The 23,687-nt window shown below is 39.2% G+C and overlaps 1 protein-coding gene and 1 pseudogene across 1 annotated transcript in view; one reads left to right on the top strand and one right to left on the bottom strand.

Moving 5' to 3' along the window:
* ENTPD1 (ectonucleoside triphosphate diphosphohydrolase 1) overlaps positions 1-23,687 on the top strand; it is a 106,473-nt gene that overhangs the window by 8,371 nt on the left and 74,415 nt on the right. The window lies entirely within an intron of this gene.
* LOC150009934 (syntenin-1-like) lies at positions 13,095-13,999 on the bottom strand (annotated as a pseudogene).

Below are 23,687 nucleotides of genomic sequence, written 5' to 3'. Positions count from 1 at the left end.
CATACATTCCTATCTAGAGATTGTTTATGTTATACTATAGATAAAGAAAGCAGAGCAAGTTCTAAAACATAAAAAGCATAATAAGCATTTTTCAAATCTAATTCCTATGGCTACCCTCTGAGTGGTCTTCAGTCATGTTCCACACACAGCCTTATGTTGAGACTTAAAGACAAGCACAGCTGGAATGCCGGCGGCAGTCATGCTGAAGCCGGAGCTACAATTCCCTAAACCACTAGGAGTGGTTGCCCACAGGTATGAATATGTCACCCTGGAAAGTATAGAAAATGAAAACAAAGAGGATGAGGAAGGGGACCTAAGGAATCATCAATATTAATAAAGGTATGGGAAGAGAAAGAATTTAAGGAAAGAGGTTCAGGAGGAATGCCTAGGAAGGTAGTTTCTCGAGAAAGCCAAAAAGAGTCTGAATTTTGTAGTCAAGAGAGAGGGCGTTTTGAGAAATATATCAAGAACTAACAGAGTTGCAGACTAGACAAGAAAGAAAATGAGAATAAGTATTTATTTTCTCCTCTTCTAATATACCCTCTCCCACTGTCTATCCCTGCCCCACAATGTAATTAATGTTTGGGAATTGGAATGTATTTTATAATGTTTCCTACCCTCCTCTACAGCCCCTCCTCCCCAATGAAAAAAACTCTAATGGTTCCTTTTATAGTGGAAGAAATATGGCGACTAGGTTTGAAAATTTGGTGCTTACAAGTGTCCTTGGTGAGAACAGGTTTAGTAGAATATTGAGCCGTATTAAGAGGTTAAAGAGCAGAAGTTAAGAAAGCAGGAATAGTGAGTCGGTGGAGGACAGGAGAGAGCCAACTTGTGGGATGAGTTGAATTAAGAGAATAATGTCAAGGCTAGAGTGACCTTGCATTTCTTTGGTGGGGAAGAGCCAGCAGAAGGGAGATGAGCTCATTCATTCAACAAGTACTTGTTGACCAAAGAGTATGTGTCAAGCACTTTCCTAGGCACTGAGGATATAGCAGGAAACAAAACAAAATCCTTAACCTCAGGAGGCTTATGTTCTTGGTGGAGAGGTGAGGGGAGACAGACAATAAGCTTATAAAAAAGTAAAATGTGTGGTATATTATGTGATGATAAGTACTAAGGAGAAAATTAAAGCGGGGAAGGAGGAATAAGAAATGTTGGGAGATTACAATTTTAGAGAGGATGGTAAGATAGAAGGTGATTTTGAAGAACGACCTTAAAGAGGGGAAGAAGTGACTATCTCCAGGAAGAACATTCCAGGCAAGCAAGTACAAAGTCCTGAAGAGAAATTAGGGGCTTAAGGAACAGCAAAGAAGCCAATGTGGCTGGGTGGGGGAGAGCAAGGAGGTGAGAGCTGAGAGGTGGATTTTACCTAAATTGACCTTCTAGTGCCCTGCAGGTCATTGTTTAGCCTTTGCTTTTAGTTATAGTGAAATAGGAAACCACTGTGGGTTTGAGCAGAGGAGTGACTTGACCCAATTCACATTTTAATAGGATCACTCTGGCTGCTGTATAAAGAATTAACTGAAAGGGGGAAAGGGCAGAAAGGGGGAGACCAGTTGGGAGAGAACTTCAATAATAAAGGTGAGAGATGATTGTATCCAGTTCTAGGTGATAGCAGGAGAAGTGGTGAGAAGTGATTGGATTTTGGATGTGTTCTGAAGATAGAGCCAATAGTATTTTGGCTGGGGAACAAAGGGAAAAGGAAACTCACTCCAGGGTTTTGGGCCTCACAAGAAACTAAAAGTATGGAGTTGCCTTGAGTTGAAATGGAAAAGGCCATAGGAGGAACAGGTTTGCATGGGAAGATCAGGATCTCAATTTGGATGTTTTATGTTTGATAAGAAATGTCTACTTGATTAGAAATGCCTATGTGACATGGAGATTTTGAGTTCAGCAGATGAATATACAAGTCTGGAGTTCAGGGGAGAAGACTGGACTGGAGATACAAATGTGGGTCATCAGGCAGTGTTGAAGCTCAGTGAGAATGGATTTCAATGTACTACTGTAATAAGACAGGATGAGATCACCAAGGGAATGAGTGTAGATAGAAAAAAAGTTTCAAGGATTGAGCCTTGTGATGTTAAAATTCTAAAGGCTGGGGATAAGAGGAGACATCATCCAAGGAGATTGAGAAAGAGTGTATGTGTGTGTGTGTGTGTGTGTGTTGGCGAGAGGGGAGGGGTATAAACTGGGAGAGTATGGTGCCCTGGGAACCAACTAAAGGAACTAAGGGTATTTCATGAGGAGGAAGTGGTCATCTGAGTCTAATGCTACTCATGGGTTAAATCAGGTGAAACAGAATTTACCATCGCATTTAGAACAGTGGAGATCAATAGTGGTCTTGATAGGAGTGCTTTTGGTGGGTAGCCTGGAGCAAAATTCTCACTCCAGTGACAGTAATTCTAATTGCTTCTCCTTCCCATCCTTTGCCCCCTCCCCTCCCTCCTCCCTGAACTAAGGAGAAATAAGTGACATCTGAAGAACATGATTTAGTGTGAAGGAAGCATGGTTCCTCAAAGGAAATTCAGAGTTGTGGTACCAGAAAAAGGGGAAATGGACTCTTGGCAGACAATACAGCATATGTTCACTTCAGCTATAAGTAGCCTATTTCTGTCCTGTGTAGCCTTTTTACAGTCTCTGCCATCAGCTATCTGTAAAGTGTTTTAGGACTGGAAACTTTTATGGGAAGGTACGTAACCTGCTGCTGAAAGACCATCCAGATTGCAAACATTTTCTGGGAAAGAAAAGCCAGAGTCCCTAGGGCCAGGAAGTGTGGTTTTTACAAATGTGTCTTTCTCAGTGAGCTCACTCCAGGATTCAGATTGTGAAGACAGCACAAATCCCAGGCCCCTGCCTTCTGTTGCATTCCCCAGACTTGCCATATGGTTTCAGAGGGTTTATCTGTTTGCAAAACCCAATGATTTGGAAGACTTTGCACTTTAAGAGAGAGCTGGGGTAGGCTAGGCGTAGGAAATCACAGTTTAAATGTGGTTTTGGTATCTCTGCATTTGGCATTTCAATCATTTCAATAGGACTCAATTAATGTTAGTGCTGGAAGAAACTTGAGTCTTCTAAAATCTGTTCATTAAAGTAAAATTAATTACATTTGCTGTCTTAAAATTACACAAATAATACAAGTTTATTATAAAATTTGGAATATATATTAAAAAAAAAGTCTTCGTAAGTTTGCAGCTCATAACTCTTTGTTTATGTAGCTTCCCAATCTTTATCTTATCCTTCTCCCTCTCCTATTTTTTATTGTTTATTGTTATTATTATTTATTTTCTAAAATTCTGGCCATGTTATACATACTAATTGCAATCTTCTATTTTACTATCATTTGTCATGTCAATTGAATTACCATATAATTTTTTTAAAGCAAGTGTTTCACTTTTAAATTTTTAAAAAGATTTTATTTACTTATTTTTAGAGAGAGGGGAAGGGAGGGTGAGAGAGAGGGTGAGAAGCATCAATGTCTGGTTGCCTCTCACATGTGGGGTGCCCTGGCCCACACCCAGGAATGTGCCCTAACTGGGAATCGAACCAGTGACCCTTTGGTTCGCAAGTCAGCACTCAGTCCACTGAGCCACATCAGCCAGGGCTATATAATTTTTAATTGCTGCAGATAGTATTGCACCACTTGAACATATACTATATATTTAACTATTTCCTTTTGTGGAATATATAGGAAATCACCAAATATATTATTATTATAAATAACTACCTGTGGATCAATCTCAGTGCATGTCTATGAATATTTATTTAGGATAAATTCCTAAAAGTAGAATTTCCAAATTGCTCTCCAAATTACAGTAGTATACGAGTAACAGAAACCTGAAGTCTTGAGTTGGGAAGGAATGTGCCCAACTTTCCCAGCTGGATGGTGGCTGAGTCAGTTTTGGAGTACAAGTCCTCTGCCTTTTAAAAGACCTCTTTTCTTGTTACTGGGCTCCTTGTTACATTTAAGCCTCTTGTTATTGATGTCCTGTAGAACTCTGTGGACCCTGATGACATACAATTTTTTTCCTGCAAACTCTATGGCTCCAGTTCATATTAGGCTAGTTCTCTAATTCATCTGTGGGCATAATCGGAACAATTAGAGATACATTCTTTTTTTCATGAGAGAAGAGGCTATTCCTCAGATACCTTTCCCTGTTAAGGCTATAAATGTTTCCAGCATTAGTCAAGCGCCACCACCCATTGGATATTCTCTCTCATACACTTGAAGCATTCCTGAGGTTTCTCTAACTTCTTTTAAACCTTACTGGTTATATATTTTCTCTCGAAAATCCTACTTCACAGTGGTACTTCTCTATGGGAAGGCCATCTTTCAGTGGACTCCAGTGACTAGGGCCCCATCATACCCTGTTGTGGTTCACTTTGACTCACCCCAACCCATCCAATTAGGGAAGGGGATGAAGAAACTTTCCTCTACCTTTCTAGTTTTTTCCAGCTGATCTTTTAACTAACTCAACATGAGAACATTAACAGGAGAAAATAACCAAGTTTCATTACATACGACTATATGGGAATCCCATGCACATAAAAGAGTCAGAGATGCCATATACATGAGATGTACAGAGACAGAAAGTTAAAATTAGTTTTATATGGCATTCTGAGCTAAGGATGAGATAAGGCATGCCAGGGCTTCAGAAGGGAGAAAGGTTATCCTCAGGATGGCAAGAGAAGATGTTCAGTAATTATATGTTTGCCTTGCCCTATAGATATGTCACAAAAAGTTATCTCTAGTAATAACTCTTATTATGGGAAAGGCCCCTAATTTAAATTCCTTAAGGGAGAGGTAAAAGTTTCTTGTGAACCCTCAGGGTCTCGATTGCTTTTAGCTCAAAATAATTCACATGCCAAAATGGCACATCTTGAGGAGGCCTGTTCTGAACCCCTTCAGCAGAAGCACAGCAGAACCTTCCCATTAGAGCAGGTTGTACTGATAGCTCCTCCATAACTGAGAAACTTTTAAAAGGCAATGGCAGTTTGGCCAATTACCTTCTTCAATTTTACAAATATGTTTCTTAGGCTGAACCATTTGAAACTGACAGTTGTGTAGTGTAAGAACGGTGTCGCTCAGAGAACCATGAGGAGGCAGCGAGCAGACAGAAAGAAGTTTATTTGAGGGAATTAGTAAGTGGGGAGGAAGCCGTGCCGCGAATGGCCCGACTCCGGGGTCCTATGGGAAGAAGAAAGAAGCTATTGAATTCAGTGGTTATCTCGCAGCTGTGAGTCTAGGGCTCATCAAGGGCAAACGGACCTCGGGTTGATTACCCCACTATCATGGGAAACTCCCAGACAGCTGCAGGTGGGTGGGAGGCAGGGGGATGGCGTGGGAACCAAGGATGTCATGTAGGTCAGAAACTGTCAAGTATTGGCAATATCTTCTGATACATCCTAATACATAAAATGATCCTAGATGTCAAGAGTATGCTATAGACAATATCCCAATTTATCCTCAAGATAAATTTTGGAAGCCCTGCCATGATTCCTAAGCACCCAGTCAGGGCTGTATTTCTCATATAACAACAGGCAACGTTTTTTTTTTATTTAAAAATGTCCATTTTTGTTGAAAATATGGGGGAAATGAATATTTTCAAATTGTTGGTGAGAGTGCCATGAGTAAACGTTCCTAGAGGAAAATTTGGCTGTAATTATATTAAGCCTTAAAAATGTCTGTACTCTGAACCAGCACATCTACTATGAGAACTTACCCTAAATAAAGCAGCCTGGATGTATGTATAGATGTATTTCCTGGATATTTATTAGAACATTGTAATAGTGAACAATTGGAAATAACCTAAAGTAATATATATTCAAACATTAAACAATAATCAAATTATGTAAAAGAATTTCCAAGGACAAGAGAAATAAGCATTGTTTAGAAAAAAGTTATAAAATTGAACAACCAAGACCCATTTTGTCAAGAAAAAACTTAATAAATGTAGACATCAAATATGCACAGGAAGAGGACCTGCAAGATATACAGGGAAATACTAAAAAGACTCTTAATGGGGGATCAAAAGAGAGAGTATTTTACTTTTTCTCTTTTATGCTTTAATGTATTTTCCAAATTTTTAAGATTAAGCATATAACAATTTTGCAATCATAAAAAATTAATTTACTTAGAAATCTCTGTCCTGGAAAAATTTTAATGTTAAACGGAAATTAACTGGCTAGTAAACAGTTAAGCAAGTTATAAAGAACTATATGAAATACAGCGGTTGCCTGTTAGCCTTATTTTTAATTTTCAAATAGAATTGGCATGTTAATTTCCCACAAATCTACAAATATAAGATGTCTCCTTGTGTTCTGAGAGCCAGTGCTGCGACAGAATATCTAAAAATGAGATATGAGTAGCCCAGAAAAAAAAAAATTCCAAAAAATAGGAAATGCACCTGAATTTGAAATAACAAAAGCAGGTAAATATAAGAATGAAACTGGAATGAGGGAATTATCTTAAATTAAAAAACGAACGTGTTTCAAACACTGAAAACTGTTAAACTCTTAGAATGTCAGCTTAATAAGATTGGCAACGATTCTTCTTACTCTGCCTTGTAAAGGAAATTTTCCAGCAATCATGACAGCTCCACTAGGGGACAAGGGATCAAATAGCAGACTCAAAGCAGAACAGACCTTGATAATTATGGCAGATTTTTTCTTAAAAAAAAATCAATATTATTTTTTACCAAAGTGATACGTGCATATACAGGGTGGGGCAAAAGTACGTTTACAGCTGTGGGTATGTGAAACCATTTATTCTTGTATTATTATTTATTAATTACTGTATTTTCCATACAAACAACTGTAAACCTACTTTTGCTACGCCCTATAATTAAAAGTCCAGTTTCAAAAGTCATAATAAAGAACTGCCGTTGCCTAGCCCATCACTTTCTGCCTATGGCTATGCTTAAGTCCTGTTCTCCAGTGTAGCCACTTTTAATCTTTTTAGGATTTCTTCTGGTATTTGTACTTACACTGCTAATTTAAATGTTACTTGTTGCTTTCATATTGTGGTAGCTGCGTACTTCTTAACATCGCCCCCAGGGGTTGCCCTCTCCATGCCATCCCAATATACCAATATCACAATTTTTAGTTAAATCAATATCCAGTGTTTACCTTAGTATGTCTAGGTAAGTATTGTTTGTGCCTTAGATTTCCTTTCTTGTATGACTTTTTATTTTTACTGGCATTATTAATAAGGCCTCATTTCTTTATCTGCTTAGTTTTCTATGTCTCTTATTAGTAACTCTTTTCTGCAAATCCTTCAATATAATTTCTTACATAGTCAGTAATCTTTTCTTTTTTATTTCTCTTCTTTTCTCATCTATTCTTTTTTAAAACCTCCTCTCTAAATCTGTTGCACTGTTTGGCTGCTTTCCTGGTCTGCTGCATAGTTGTCTTCCTTGGCTTCCCTTGATCCTGTGTTGATTCTCAGTTTATATACAACATCTCTTCCTCTTTCTAGGTTCACTACCTCATTTGGGTGGAACACATCCTGCAGTAACTTCCTGAGAAAAGGTGCACTAGAGTGAAAATGAAGAGGCCTTTGTGTCTTTTAGAATTTTAAAGTCCAATGCTATTCTTAGTCCCAAGTATTTTTTGTCACTTGTTTCTCCCACCATACTGTTTCCAGGAAGCACTTAGGATTTTTTTCTTTATCCCTTAGGTACTAAAAACTTATGGTGATGTACTTTGGTGTGTGTTTATTTTTATCAGTTGTGTTGAGTATTCTGTTCCTTCCATCTGGCGACAGATCTTTCAGTTTGGTGAAATTTTCTCATATGGTTTCTTTGATAATTTCCTTCCCCCAGTTTTCTCTGTTCTCTCTTTATGGAAGGCCTACTAGTCAGATGTTGCCCCTCTTTCATTAAAACTTTAATTTATTTTGTTTTCTCTCCATACTCTCTGACACCTTCTAGGATATTCCCTCAACTTTATCTTTCAAGTCAACTGTTAAAATGTATTTCAGATATTATAGTCTAAATTTCTAAACACTTGTTTTTACTTTCTGATGGTTTCTTTAAACAAAACTGTAGACTCTCTTGGTCTCATAGATGCAACATTTTCTCATCTTTCTGAGAATAGTAACTGGAGTTTTCCTTACTCTTTTCTCTGCTTCAGTGTTGTTTTCATCTCTGTCTTTCATGTTAAAGACTTTTTCAGATACTGTGATCTCCACACAATTCTGTCAGGTCAATATTATTATTTTTCTCATTTTATAGTTAATGGGCTTTAGAGAGTATACCATTGTTTTATTTATTTATTTTATCACGAAAACCTGAAAAAGTTATCATGGGCCAGCCAAATCCATAGTCCAGCTTCTTGACCAAGTTGGATTCTCTATTGAATCCTTCAAGTCTCTTCTTGCCCTCTTATACTTTACCTCCCTTAACCCCCAGAGACAGTTGTCTTACTGTCTTAAACAGCTCTGTTAAATAGATCTGATCTTTTAAATGTTTAATTGAATTATTTCTCCTTCCCTGCATCTTCCCTCTGCCATTAACACTAGTTCTGCCCCCTGGGCCATAGAGATGGACCAAATCTACATCCTCTTCCATAAGATAGTCTCAGATGTTTAAAAGAACATTGTCATGGCTCTTCCATGTCTGCCATTCCCCAGCCTGAAGAGGCCTAGGCTCTCCTGTATTTCACTCTTGTGTCAAACTCCTACTTATTTAACATTTTGGAATGTTTAGGATGAGCTCCTCAAGGTCAAGGTCTCACTTTCTCTGTGGTGTTAAGAACTTAATACAGAGACCAGATATGCTTTGAAGACAGCCTTGAAGGGGATGCTGTCATTTTATTAATGTGTCTTGTGATTAGTTTACTGTTAACCAGTGATGTTTCATGTACTCTAACATCTTTCCTAATTGGGGGTAGTTTTGTTAAGTTTCTCACAAATTTTAACTTCTAGGACTATGGGCTGCTTACTTCTGTTTACTTCCTTTTTAATTAGGGTAATGAGTATGTTGTCTTCATTGGTTACTGCTTTTACTTTTAATCTCCTTTTCAAGACCAATTGCAGTTGACTTTAGTAATCCCAAATGGAGGTGTTAAAGTAATATTGAAAAATGAAAAGATCTTGTTTATGTAATCTACATAAATAAAAACATATCATATGCATATTTGAAAAGGAAAATACAATGTAAACAGGTATTTTCCAGGCACCATATTAGGTACTTTGAACACATTACTTCATCTGAGCTGTGAGCTACTGTTACTCCCATTTTGGAGGTGAGGAAGTAAGGCTAATGCCATATAACTAGGAGGCCAGAAGTGTGATGAAGATCTATAAATGCCAGACTCAAGGCTTATAGAAGTGAAGCTCACACACATCACATTTTGTGCTAATTATAACTGATATTGTTGAATGTAATTATCTTATACAGTTGACCCTTGAACAACACTGGGGTTAGAGGCACTGACTCCCTATGAAGTAAAAAATCCATGTGTAACTTTTGATTTCCCCAGAATTTAACCTGTCCCCTGAGATCTGTGAGGGATTGGTTCCCGGACGCCCCCCTACACTGTGGATAAGAAAATCTGAGCAAGCTTAAGTCCCTTATACATATGCAGAGAACAATGCATACATATAATCTACTGAGGTATGCTACATCTTTCTCTTTTCTTTAACAGAGCATACCAGACATAAAAACTTTCACTTGTTAAACCAAGGTGATGAAATTGACATTCTGAATACTAATTTTTATGGTTCTTTAAGAGCAAGGATTAGGTCTTATTCATATTTATATATCCAGTGCTGAGCACGTTCCAGGCAATCTGTGATTCAAATCAGTGCAAGCATGAATATATGAGTGAGTACACAATGAATGAATCAATTAAGTTATAAGACAGCCAAGCTGTATTGATTCCGTCTTTCCCTTGGACCCTTCAGCTGCGAAGAGAGGGGGGGTCTGCTGCCTGGGCAACAGCAGACCCTCCATATCACCCTGCCCAGGCTCTGTAGCTTCAGCTTCACTGGAGAGGACACTCCAGCGTCATCGTAAGATGTCGATTCAACACGGGAGGAGACAGATACCTTGTCACTCCCGAGTCGGACTGCACAGCCATTCTCGGCGGTGCAGATAGACTCTTAAGAAGCTACACCATCGTCTCTCGAGACGGACGGCTGCCGCCGCCGATAAGACAGCAATGACTATTAAACATTTTAAGTCTATTAAAGTTATTAGACCTATTTACCGCTACACTAAATCTTCCATAGACTGCTTTGTCTTATGAACACATATATCAGCTCTGTAATTTTTTCCCTTCCTCACTGTCAGTGTTCTAAATGGAACATCTGTAGACATGAAATGTGCCTGAAGCTCTTTGCAGATGGGAGAGAGTTAAATGGAAGTTGCGCTGGGTAGATTATCATGGCCAAAGGAGAGGAATAAACTCATATTTGATCCAGGCCATGGCTGTAGTCGAGGGCTTTGATCTGGGGTGTGGGTCCCAGCTGCAGGGGCATCTAGGGAATATATTTTTGTTCTCTGGCCAAGTCATTGGACAGGGAGGTTTGTCTGAACGAGCACCAGGAAGACACCGGAAACAGACCAGTTCCTACATGAAAGGACAGGACTGAAACCAGTAGAGGGAGTCAGCCCCCTACCAATTTGGTCAACATTTGCGGTCAGGCTCTAGTGCTGGGGTGGACATGAAATGAGAACAGGACCTAGACTGTTACATACTTGGGGATGGATTTAGCTAAGGAAGTTTGCCAAGATTCTCCCAAAGGATGGGTTAAATTCCTTCCAGGACGGTTGCTCCCAGGCATGGGAGCAATCATAGGTTTTCTGATGCTCTCCCACTAAGGTGAAGAAGTTTCAATATACCTGAGAAATTAGGTAGAGTTGATACTCAGGAGACAAATATATTATGTCTTCACCAAAACAAGGCAAAGATGGACAAGGGCAAAAAGAGAAGAACAAGTTGCTGATGGAAATTCTGTGAGTAGGAGCTTCCTTCTCTTCTTTAGACCTTCTACCCTCCAGTTTGTTAGTATCTCAAAATAAACTGCTCTGAACTGAAGACAATACTGCAGAGATAGTGCTATAAAGGCAATGATTTGCAATGATCCGTAAAGGAATTATGTGGTGCCAGGCCCTGTGCTAAGTGCTAGGCTTTCACTACTTCATTTACCGCTAAAACAATCCTTTCGCCCCATCAACATATAGAGCATTTTCATCACCCCAAAGAGTTCCCTCCTGATTCAGCACATATTTATTTATTTACTTTTTGGTTGATTTATTGAGTAAAAAACTGAAAATCACTTTATAGGTGGTACATTTTCTTTCTGCATTGCATTGGAAGTGAGATTTTGACAAACTGGATAGGTGGGTATGTCCAGAATGGGGAAGGATTCAAAGAGAACGTCAAATAAGGAACATGCGTCAAAGGAGATAGTGACATGAATGTGACTGGTACTGACTGATATACTTGCAAGAAAATTAGCTAAAGTATTTTAAAGACTATTGAATATTGGAGAAACAGACCATTTGGGAAGTCCAGTCACGAGCAGGAGGGATGTGAAGGAGGAAGAGAGAGAGTATTCTCTGTTTCCTTAGTGACTCTATCTTGCATGAGTTCATCTCAGTTTTTCCTGTTTTTTGTTTTCGTTTTTGTTACAGTCTTGCTTTTTAAACTCCTAGTCCTCTGTATCACAAATCCTATTGGTTTCAGGATTCTTGGATGATAGCAGGGATGGTGAGGTGGAGACATAGAGAACATCTAGGATAGAAAGATACAGGGCTGGAAGTGGAAGCCTTGGTTGAATTGTACACCAGGCCACACACAGGTTGGGCAAGTTCCCTTGCTCTTTAGTCTCAGCTTTCAGTTGCCTCCAAAATGGAGTAGGGTATGTTCGTGCATGGGTGTATATGCATCCTCTGTTGTCCTAAGGAGTTTCTCTGAGTATCAAAGAGGAGAGTGGACATAATGTGTTTGCAAATTATTGTTGAGACAATCAAAATGTAAAGTTTCTTTTTAAATTTTAACTTTATTTATACATGTTCAATTGGAATAGGCATAAATCAAAAAGAGGAAGAGAATCAGGATAGTGTCAATGCGATTTTGTTTGCAGAGAGGAGTCAGGAGATAGAACAAATTACCAGGGCAACATTGTAAGACCATCCCAAAGAAGCTAGGTCACATGTTTAGAGTAAAATGTTAAAATTAGGCATTATCCTACTTAATCTACAAATAAAAAAAGAAGTCAAAAGTTTATTCTACTTAGGATAAGAATTTTTACATTAAATATATAGTGATTCATATCTCAGAAAATGATACCAGTAACCTGGAGAAGTTTCCATTACACAATGACTAGAAAATATCAAATGCAGCTGAGCAGTTATGATACATATAGCTCAGGATACACCACTAATTTGTTTTGGGCTAGTATACATTTCAGTTTAATACAGAACTACATTTTGGGTTTTAGAAAGGCAGCAATAGTTATATTTTGGCTTTTATTCTAGATGCTTAACATAGTTAAGGCGACAGTTCAAGCCTACTAAGTGAAGGTAGTTAAAATTTAATAATAATACAGTCTCTTGCAACATACATACATTGTATAATGCTTATATGGAATGAATCTAGTGTTATTTAATTGGTGTTTTACAGATACACACTACACACACAGGAAAAAAAATTATCAAAAGCAATCATTCTAAATGTACTATAGTAACAGTAAAAATGCAAATATACCATAGAACTAAAGTAGTATGAACAGCACTACTTGATTTCTAGAATAGAATTGATGGTTCTAACACAAAGCTAAAGCCTGCATCAGTCATTCTAATCATCATGGCTTGTAAAAGCATCAGGTTTCCAGTAGAGAAACTAATCTATGAAAGTCAGTAAATCTTCTTAAAGTTTCACATCTGTAAAACCAGGATAAGGCTACAACTATTTTGAAGTCTGAACAAGGTATCAGATCAAACAGTTAAGGTTCCCAGCCTTAATGTCCGATAGAAAGGACCTCATGCAGCATATGCTCTCTGGCTCCTAGAAAGCTCCAGGTGCAATACAAAGTTAAGTTGCCAAAGAAGGAAACTGCAGAAGTTCAGCCAAGTTGCCATTGTGTCACGACTTTTAAACCTCAGGAATGGTGTGGTCCAGCAGGCTTTTTATAATGCTTGGTGCCATCCGTTTAATAATATGTTCAAAGGTGAAAACAGGGATGATTGTAATCGTAACTACAGTCCCAGATGTTGACAGTATGTCTGCAATTTGAGAGTCCTTCAATCTGATGACATTCTGTCCATTAATCTCACAGATGCTGTGTTCTGTGAGGAGACCGCTCTGGCTGCAGAACTGTCTTTTACTATGGATGTTATTTTTCCATTTTTAAAGATAAAACCAACATGTCCGGTGCTATCCTTATGCATAGTAATCGTGCGTTCAGAGGACCTGTCACAAATAGTAACAGTGATCCTCTCTCCAAAAGCCCGTTTGATCACACTTTGTGCAGTTTATCAGAGCTCCAGCCTGCACAGGTTTCCCCGGTGATCTGGAGTACTTGGTCCCCAAATCTCAGGCCAACCAATGAGGCTGGAGAATTTGCCTGAACTAGCTGAACAAATATACCATTATCTACTGATTTAAGCCTGAGCCCAATTTTTCCATCTTGTTCCTTACACAAAATGACTTCACGAATCCCTTGCTTAATTTCTGCTCTACGTATTCCAGCATCATTACCAGTTACAGGAGTCACCATATAGTTCATGCTGGAAGGTCTTGCTACCAACTGCCCCTGAGTTGGTGCTCCAGGGACCATGCCCATATTTGCATGTATTTCTTCTTCATTTAAAACCAGGTCCATATATGGAAAAAGCTCCAGATACAATTTAGGATAAAGATTTCCATCTTGAGCGATGGGAGCAGATGCTTCAGACAAAGTTGCTGGGTTGGCAGGGTTTTCAGAAAAGGCACTTTGAGCCTGAATTACTTTGTCTACCTTCAGATCCTCAAGAGATGGGTATAGAGACATATTTGCAGGATTTTTCTAGGCTTCACGGAACCACTTGCCGACACAGCTGCCTCCAGTCACCAACCAAAATGTAAAGTTTTATAAGCAGCACTATTACTATTGTAACGCTGCCATTGCCAGCCCCCATTTAATTTGGAAGCTCCCTAATACCCAATGATTTGTGCAGTGAGGTCATAACTATGTTGGAGCCTTAAATGGAGACTTTATCCAGGATTTCTGGAAGGTCATCCATCCCAGAGTCACATGAGAACAGAAAGTAAACCTTGTTTGTTAATTGGTTTCAAGTACTGTCAGCTTCAAATGGAGGTCTCTGGGGGTCCTTGGCTGGCACATCAGGGGACATTTCAAAGGAAAAAGGCTAAATCTTGACTAGACCTCTGAGCATATGTGTGGTCTTCTCTTTGCAACTCCTTTCTAAAAAAAAGAAAACAGATTCTACTCTTAGGGTGCATGTGAACCTATGCGTATCAGCTTGTTTTAATTCATTTTCCAAAGGCTTTCCTTTGCTTGTTTTATTTTAAAGATATAATAATCTAACACCCCCATTTTTATATTATCTTTTCTTTTAAGACTTTCACAGAATTCCTAGAAATTTTAACCAAGTAGTATTATACCTTCTCTATCTCACAGGTATGCATAAAAAACCAATATCCATTTATATTCTTACTGGCATTTTGATGGCAGGAAAAATATCTGAGCTTATTTTTAGAATAAGTCACATGGCAGAAAGAATAACAAATATTTGTCGTTGCCTTGGGAACTCAGTTTCTAGATGTTACTGATCATGGAAAAGAGGAACAAATTTGGAGATAAAACAATTTGGTGACTAAGTAATAGAACAGCAGGAGGCCCTGCAAAGAAGGGTAGAAAGAGGTAGAAAACCTATGTAAAAATACAAGTTCCTGGTTAAATGTTTTCTTTTTGTCTGTTTTTTATTACTATATCCTGCCTCCCTAAGGGAGGAGTATAGTGAGATGCTTGATATAACCAAGTGATTTTCATGTTCAGCTTTTTTTGTTGTTTTAGTAAAGATCAGGAGAGCAATTTGACCATTTGCCAAATTAGCCATATAACAGAGGGTATCAAAGGGAAGAGACACTGAAGCCAGGGAATCCAGCTTTTTTTTATTCCTGGATCTTTCTTGGAATAGCACATTCCTAGAATACACAGACTTTATGGGAGCACTAAAAATGTCTTTGTGACTTGCTGCTAGCATTCCCAGCACTCTCACCAGCAGCTCTTTTCTCTGATCAACCTCAGAGATGTGGGGACTCCTATGGGCTCTGGTATCTTGTGTAGAGACAGGCTGACTGCAGGGCTTAGAGGCCTGGAAAAAGGTTCTGGCTTTGTTCTCGGTCACCCTAAGACCTTGGTGGACCTGGAAAGTGGAAGTTATGGAAGTCAATACTTGCATGGCCTTCTGAGTTGCACATTGCATCTGACTTGCAACCAGAAAGAATTTGGTGTACACTCAGAACACTCAGGGTCTGTTGGAAAGCACCCCTGGGCCTCAGTGATCCTTCTTCTGGGGCTAGCAGACAATGAAGAAGGAGGGGAGGGAGTCAGCTGGTGGAGGGGGAAGTAAAGCTGGAGACTAGGGTTGGAGGTACAATTCAAGCATCAGGGTCTCTAAGGATCCAAGACCCTCACCACTCCATTCCATCAGGACAAGATCATAATGGGTTGTGTTGCAGGGAGTTTGAACCTAAGGGAGTGTATATGTTTGAGGCATAGATGACAAGGGCTGGGTTCCGTTACCTGAAGTGATAAGGATTGCCAGGCGCATGGAAAAGTAGGAAACACAGGTAACAGACTACTGCTGCATATCAGCTGGAGTGGGAGGCCTTTTCATGAGGGCGTAAAGCCAGGTCACATGACTGGACAGCAACTTTGGACATCTATCTGATCACTTTCCATTGTAAAGACTCAGCTCTTCTCTGACTCTGTACTCTGCCTGCATCTTCTGATGCAGGAGCTGGAAAATCCCCCTCTGTTGTCACAGACTGCATTCAAGAGGGTCTCTTGATGTCCCTCAAAAAAGGAGGTAGAGCAGAGTGTTCAAGCATTTGGATGAACCAAACTTCCAATCCTAGTTCTGCTTCTTACTAGCTGTCCGACCTCAGGCAGGTAACTTAACTTCTCTGAGTGTCAGTTTTCCTACCCTCACAATGGGATTAATATTTAATACTTAGTTTACAGCTTTGTTATAATTATTAAATGAGATGGCGCAAGTCCAGCCTAGGCTTTGGTTCAACCAGCAGTTGCTGGAATAATTGTGGCCAGGATCATAAGTCACAGGACATGAAGGTTGGCCACAAGACGCAACCTAGCAACTTATGAGGCAAATTTTCTCAGAAGATGGCTATGTAAACTGGCCACACTTAGTTGAAGGAAGTGGGCAGGAGGCTAGGTTGAGGGTTAGGGGGAATAGAAGAGAGAAGAGTTAAATGAGTGTTGGTTCCTCTTAATAATTAAGAGCATAGGATCCCCAGAGTCAGACAGATTTGTGTTCAAATTTCAGCTCTGTACTTTCTGTGTGACCATAAGCACATTACTCAACTTTCTGACCCCTGGTTTCCTTTTGTGCAAATGGGTTAATGATATCTACAGTGCTGTGAGGATTTCAAGAATAATGCATGTAAAGTGCTTAGCACAGTGCCTGGTACCCAGCCAGCAAGCACACAACAGATGATGAGGCGGGTGATTGTGAGGACCACAGGAGTTTTCCTGGTCTAGAGCCCTGCAATGAGGCTCTTTTCATCTGATGAGGCGGGAAGGAGACAGAATGAGTAGTTGGTAAAACTGGGTGCTGGTGATAGATGTGTTGTCCAGGGCCTCATTTCTGAGCCTCTCTTCTGCCTCCTGACTCTATGTCCTTCTACCCTGTTGTCCAGTGCCTGGGTGCTGCCTGAAGCCCTTTGCTCCCCAACCATCCCAAGGAGTGGTTTGCCCCTCCCCTTCCTATACTGCCTCCAAACTCCTGTTCTTTCTGTGTAGCTTTGTCACAGCCAGGTTTGGGGAACACAATCCATCTCAACAATTCATTCAAAGGTGCAAAGGACCACACAACTTTCTTTCATTTTCAAGGCCATCAGAGGTATTTCTTCTTTAATTTTCTCGAATTGCAAATCAGTAGAGTGAGAAGCAATGGAGGACAGAGGGTACTTTGAGCCCAAGGACTTCCATATTGCCCTGCAAGGAGCCTGCAAGGCATGCCTGGAGGAAGGGACAGGATTAGCAGGGGAGGAAGAAGGTATGAGTTTCCTCTGCCTCCCTACTGTATCTCCCTTAGCCTGAGAAAGTGAACCCTGATTCTAGAAGTTGAGGCTAATGTTGCTCACCAAGGAAGAGGGCAACTCAGGACAAGTACCCACCAACCCAAGCTTAGTCCTAGATTCTAGGTTTTCCAAAATTCACCATCAGCAGCAAAAGCTGGGAAATGCTAAAGTAACAGGAATATTCTCACCCACCCTAGACTTTTCTATCATGAGAAAAAGAACCCTGGAAATTTGGGCAATTAAAAAATTTCAACATCATTTACAGATATATTTTAAAAGCTTCTAGTTACTTGGATATTACACATTTGAATACTTGATTTTATTTAAAAAAAATTTTAATATGCTTTATTGATTATGCTGTTACAGTTGTCCCAATTTCTTTTCCCTTTGTTCCCCTCCACCCAGTGACACCCCTCCCTCCAGTTGTCCAACCCCCTTAGTCCATGCCCATTGGTTGTGCATATAGTTCTTCTCAACCTCTTCCTGTCTACTCCACTCCCTCCTACTATGCTTCTTAATTCCGGTACCATCTCCCTCCCTTTCCCCCCTTCCCCTTCCCTGCTGACTTCCCCCCATAATGGTCCCCATACCTATAACGCTTTTCCCACTCTCATTGCCTACTTAGTTTGCCTTTGTTTTGGCTCCTTAGCTTCTGTTGTTGGTTGTTGTCATACAGTTTCCATTTTTATGTTCATAGTTTTGATCCTCTTTCTCCTAACAAGTCCCTTTAACGTTTCATATAACAGTGGTTTGGATCTGATGAACTCCTTCAGTTTTACTTTGTCCTGGAAGCACTTTCTCTGCCCTTCTATTCTGAATGACAGCTTTGCTGGATAGAGTAATTGTAGTTGTAAGTTTTTGCTTTTCATTGCTTTGAATATTTCTTGCCAGTCCCTTCTTGCCTGCAGAGTTTCTTTGAGAAATCAGCTGATAGTCTTATTGGGACCCCTTTGTACGTAATTCTCTTCTCCTCTCTTGCTGCTTTTAAGATTCTCTCTTTATCCTTAACTTTTGACATTTTGATTTTAATGTGTCTTGGTGTGGTTCTCCCTGGGTTCAGTTTTTTTTGAACTCTCTGTGCTTCCTGGACCTGTAAATCTGTTTCCTTCTCCAAGTTAGGGAAGTTCTGCTTCATTATTTTTTCACATAATTTTTCAATTTCTAGTTCTTCTTCTTTACCTCTGGCAGCCCTATTATTTGGATGTTGGCCCATTTATAGCTGTCTGATAAGTTTCTGCACCTCTCCTCATTTTCCTCACTTTTCATTTCCTCTTTCTGCATTGGTCGACTGTTTGTTCCTTCCCTATGTTCCGACTTGTTGATTTGATCCCTGGTTTTCTTTCCATCACCACTAGTTTCGTATGTGCTTTTGTTCATTTCAGCAGGACTAGCCTTCATTCCCTCCCTGTCTTGTTTAAGATCTGCTATTAGGTCTGTAAGCATTTTTATAACCAAAGCTCTGAACTGTGCCTCAGAAAGATTTCCTATCTGCTGCTTCGTTAGATTAGATATCTGCTGTCTGGTCAGCTGCGTCATCGGGATCTCTATTGTGATCTGTGCCATCCTGACAGTTTTGCGTTTACCTTTGCTTCCTGGGTGGTGCTGTCACACCTCCTATGCTATAAGGGGTGGAGCCCTGTGCTAGTCACAACCAGGCGCCCCCTCACCACACTGTGGTGTTTTCTGTAGGGGTGGGGATCCAAGATGGACTCCCGTCATTCACTCTCTGCTGTTCACTCTCTGCCAAGAGACCAGGGACCTCCTCCTCCATCCTCACCCACTCCGGGCCTCACAGTCCAAGGCAATGGGGGTCCACCATCCCTGGCATTGGAATTGCAAGCTGACGGGTCTGGTCTTCAGCTGTGGGCGCTCCCCAGGTGCTTCTTGCCTCCCCCTAAACACGGGCGTCTGTGCTTACCACCGTCGCTGCTGCCGCCAGCACAGCCCCACCTCTCCCCCACAGCCTCGCCCCTCCCACCTAGTCAGATGAGCACCACTCCTTTTCAGCTTCACACTTTGGACCTCCATTTATTCTCTGGAACTTCTGGCCACCCCTGGTTCCACAGCAGCTGCACTTTTTCCCAGTTGTGGAGGGAGATGGAGCGTGCCAGTCCAGGCCTCCATCTTGGCTGGAAGTCTCCTGTGCATACTTGATTTTAATATATTGATTATAAATGAAGTAATGGCCTCATGAACTATAATCATCAGTATCATAAGCATCATAACCATTGAATTTATAGTTCATGTTCAATTTAATCCTCTTAACAACCCTATCAAAGAGGTATTATTGTTAATCCTTGTTTTACAGTTGAGGAGACAAAGGCTAAGAATGTGACTTATTCAAGATGCCAGATCTAGTAACCTCTAGCTTTTGTTTTGCTTTGGGTTTTTGATTTCGTTGCATCATCCAATGTGAAGCATAATAAACTACTAATTTCCAGTAAAAGAACTGAGAGAGCAAAAAGGAGATCAAATCTGTGATTCATTGATACAACTTTTAGGGGAAATTTGATCAGTTTAGTATTTCAAGCTTTATTTTTCCTATCTTCATTTTTTTTTCAAATCAAAGTTCAACCTGCTGAAATTGATATGCTGCTTCTGCTCTACATAATCATGAAACTTTATATGTCACAAAAGGCTTAGAATGATGATCTCTAAATGATATTCAAAGACATAGACATAGATATTTTAGGGGAGGGAGGGAATGTTAAAAATATTGTTTGTCTGAATAAATACACAGAAGCATAAGATTGGCAGCTCCGTGCAGGGCTTTGGGTAATAATACAAAGGAATGAGAGTGAAAAGGACATTGTTGTTTAAGATAAACTACCTCATTTAAGTGGAGGCTTTGGTGAAATGTTTTTTATTATAAAATGCAAAACAAGGACAGAAGCAAAATAGACTGTCAGTGGAACATATCAACCAAAGGAGATTTTTGCACACTGGATATACAAATTATCTGTTTTGAAGATATTCTATCACCTTTGTTTTAGGGAAGTTGCTTAACCTATCTCATGTGCACTTTTCTTATCTGTAAAGCAGGGACTAAAACAGTAGTTAACTTATAGGACCTCTAAGAGTATTAAATAAGCAAAACATTATGTGACGTGCCTAGTATAAAGAAGGTTGCAATAGATGTTGGCAACACTTTCCTCTATTATCCCATGCTCCAGCCCTTTCAATTATGAAATTGTGAAATAGTCTACTTTATCTAGATAGATATTGCAGATTGAATTTTCCAAAAACAGAACGTGAAAAATTTTTACTTTCCTTGCAGATACTTTTTGCAAATTAGACAAAGATATTAATACCCTTATTCCTTAATTTAATTCTGATTCAAAAAGAAAGTTGTAGTTAAGAAGATAGTTTGTTTAGGCATTAATAATCCTGAAAGAGGAAAACATAAGGCAACCAGACACATGGCCTCAATTTTTAGGTAGGCAGATTAAAAAAATATGTCAGAAAGATGATAGGTGAGATCTCATAGTCAGATTTGCTAAAGAATATGGCTCAAAAAGATGAGAGCCTCAAAATGAAATAACCCAACTAAATGAGAAATCTGATTATATAATTATGTTATCTTAATGGTTAAAAAATATGAAAGTTATTTAAAACATTTATTTGACTAGAGAGACTTTGATAAGAAGTTCAGAAATTAGGGGTTAATTTAATTTTCTTTTGTATGTTTAGTTATTTTTCTGAACATTTCTATGATAACCATGGCTTTTATAAAATAAAATTTTTCCCTAAAGATTTTTCCATTAGAGAAAAAAGATAGTAAGTAATTGAGAAGAATGTTTAGACACTTGGAGATGAGGCATGCAGGAAAAAATGCTAAAGATAACAAAAAAGATGTTATTTTGGTTATGGTTCAGTGCTAGAACATGAACAGGAAGAGTGATGCACAGTGAATTAGAACCTCTGAACTTACATCTTGCTGCAATCTAGAAAAATATAACTGAATCAGTTCAAAGAAAAAAAAAATGCATCATTAAGAAGTCGTTGAAACAGGTGGGAAGTTATTGAGAGCCCCTAACTTTTCTAAATGACTTTAAAGAATTTTACAAAGGTGATGTTCTTTAAATTCTCAGTCACCCAAATCATAAAATATGGAAAGGATGGATTCAGGAAACTTCACATGAAGTTGATTCTTGGCAAAATCTTGAAATAAATATGGAAAATGCGTTAGTATCACTTGAAACTGGCATGGGTTTGCTAAATCAAGGTATATCGAATTACCCCAATTTGGAAAATGTGTAGTGGGATGCTAGAGCTAATAAATTTTGCCAGTTTCTCAAATTCATAGGATTAGTGCCTTTTATTTTAGCAAGAGGTTCACAAAAATTTTTAGTTAAGAAAATTTCAAACAAAAACAAAAAGAATAGTATGATAAACTGCTATATAGCCACTACTTATCTTCAACAATTAGCAATATCCTGAGATTTTTGTTTTCTCTATTATTCTCCCCCCTACCAAAAATTTTTTTTTTTTGGTGATATTGGAATATTTTTAAGCAAATCACAAATATTTTATCATTTTACTTGTTAGTACTTGAGTATGAGAAGATGTATAGCAAAGTCTTTTATGATATGCTTAAAGATGAGTCAGAAAAATATGGACTGGATAAGAATCAAATAAGAGAATTGGTATTAGCATGAATCATGATTAAATCATGTTGACAAATGGTTTGAAGTCCACCTTGAACATGGGTGATCAGGGGACTATACCACAAGGTTCTGTCTGTTTCCCAGTCTTGTAAGGCACATTTTAACAATGATTTGAATGAAGGCATAGAAAGCATGTTTAGCAAACTTGCCAACAATGCATAGCTTTTAGTGAGCGTGCAATGTATTACATAAAAAAATCAAGTATCATCAAGTTGGAAAGGTGGGCTGGGACCGTAAGGTGACATTTAAATGTTACACACAGGGTGAGAATCCTAACTTGTAGGTAGTGCATGTGAAAAAGATTTCTAGGTTTTACTGGACCACAATTCTCAATATGAGTACCTAAAATAACTAGACATATTAGGTGATGTCAATTAAAGTTTCCAAATCAAGGATGTAATAACTTTGCGATATCTGTAGTATTTTCCTCAGTTTAGAGCAGTGTGTTTTGAGAGGGACATTAACAAACTGGAGGGAATGTAGTGGAGGGTAATGAGGGGACATGAGATCTGGCAGACGTGATATGTAAAGCATGGTAATGGAACTGGGGTTATTTAGCCTCAAGAAAAGGAAACTCGAAGATGGGATTTATATATTGGCTATCTTTGAGGATTTGAAAAACAATTTTTATTGAAGTAAACATACTGTGTTGCTGGGATCAATGAGTGGAAGTTAAAATGAAACAAAATCTTGGGTCAAGATAAGAGCTTCTGAGCAATTACAGATGTTTGGCAATGGTCTTGTCTACGGAGACATGCTCTTCTGTCCCATTAGAAAAGTTTACTACAGAAGTTAAATACCTAGGAATTCTGTAGAAATGGATTGGACACTTGGAAGAACTTTGAAAGCTTGACTGTACATTAGAATTACCTGGAGATGTCCCCAGAGATTCTAATGCAATTGCTCTGGATAGGGGAGGAAAAAGTCCCTACTGGTTATCCTGTGCAGTTAGGGCTGGGAATCTTGAAGTGCACAAACTCTTAAGAATCCTTTCAACTTTGAGATTTTTTTTCATCTGAAAAAGATATATCACTTTCATGGGGTGTATAAAAAGTTAGAATGGTAGAAGGCTTGAAGGAAATAGTGAAGTCAGACAGAAAACCGAGCTCAGGGAAGAAAACATAGTTGTTTAAGTAACACTAAAATTGTCAGAGGTTACCAGTGTTAGCAATAGTGAGAAGAGAAGCAGGTTTTAGACCCATGGGGTCAGACTGGACCTTGATTCAGCAACCTCAGTACTTGAGTTCTGGCTCGGAAAGAAATCAGAGCCAAGACTCAGACTGTAAGAGAAAGTTTATTTAGAAAGTTACAGAGGTAGAAGTGAGTGGTAGAAGAAATAGGCTCAGGAAATAAGTTACCAAGGCAAAAGGAGGGTCCTTAAAGCTAGGGGAGAGGAAGGTAAAGGTAACACACCCAGGGGGTATGAAGAGTGGGTGGGAAAAGGCCCAGGTGCTCCCAGAGGGAGAACGCTCTGGGTCCTCTGTCCTAAAGTGTTTTTAAGGGGCAATCCCAGGGGAGGATTTCAATAGGCTATTCATTTGTTTTCCAGGTGTGCCCTTTCAGGGTCTCCACTAGCTGATCAGTGCTAGGGCAAGAGGTCAGTAGTCAATACAGCTGGTCCTAGTATCACCTACCTGGTTTTGCTGCTTTTCTGGCCTGGAACTGAAATACAACTGAAGTCTAGATGTTATCTCTAGGGAGGAAAGGTCAGGGAATCCAAACTGAATGATGGGCAATATGCTA

The sequence above is a fragment of the Furipterus horrens genome, unplaced genomic scaffold, assembly GCF_987537825.1.
Source record: "Furipterus horrens unplaced genomic scaffold, mFurHor1.1.pri manual_scaffold_5, whole genome shotgun sequence".
NCBI lineage: Eukaryota > Metazoa > Chordata > Mammalia > Chiroptera > Furipteridae > Furipterus > Furipterus horrens.
This window is presented reverse-complemented; position numbering and strand designations above follow the sequence as displayed.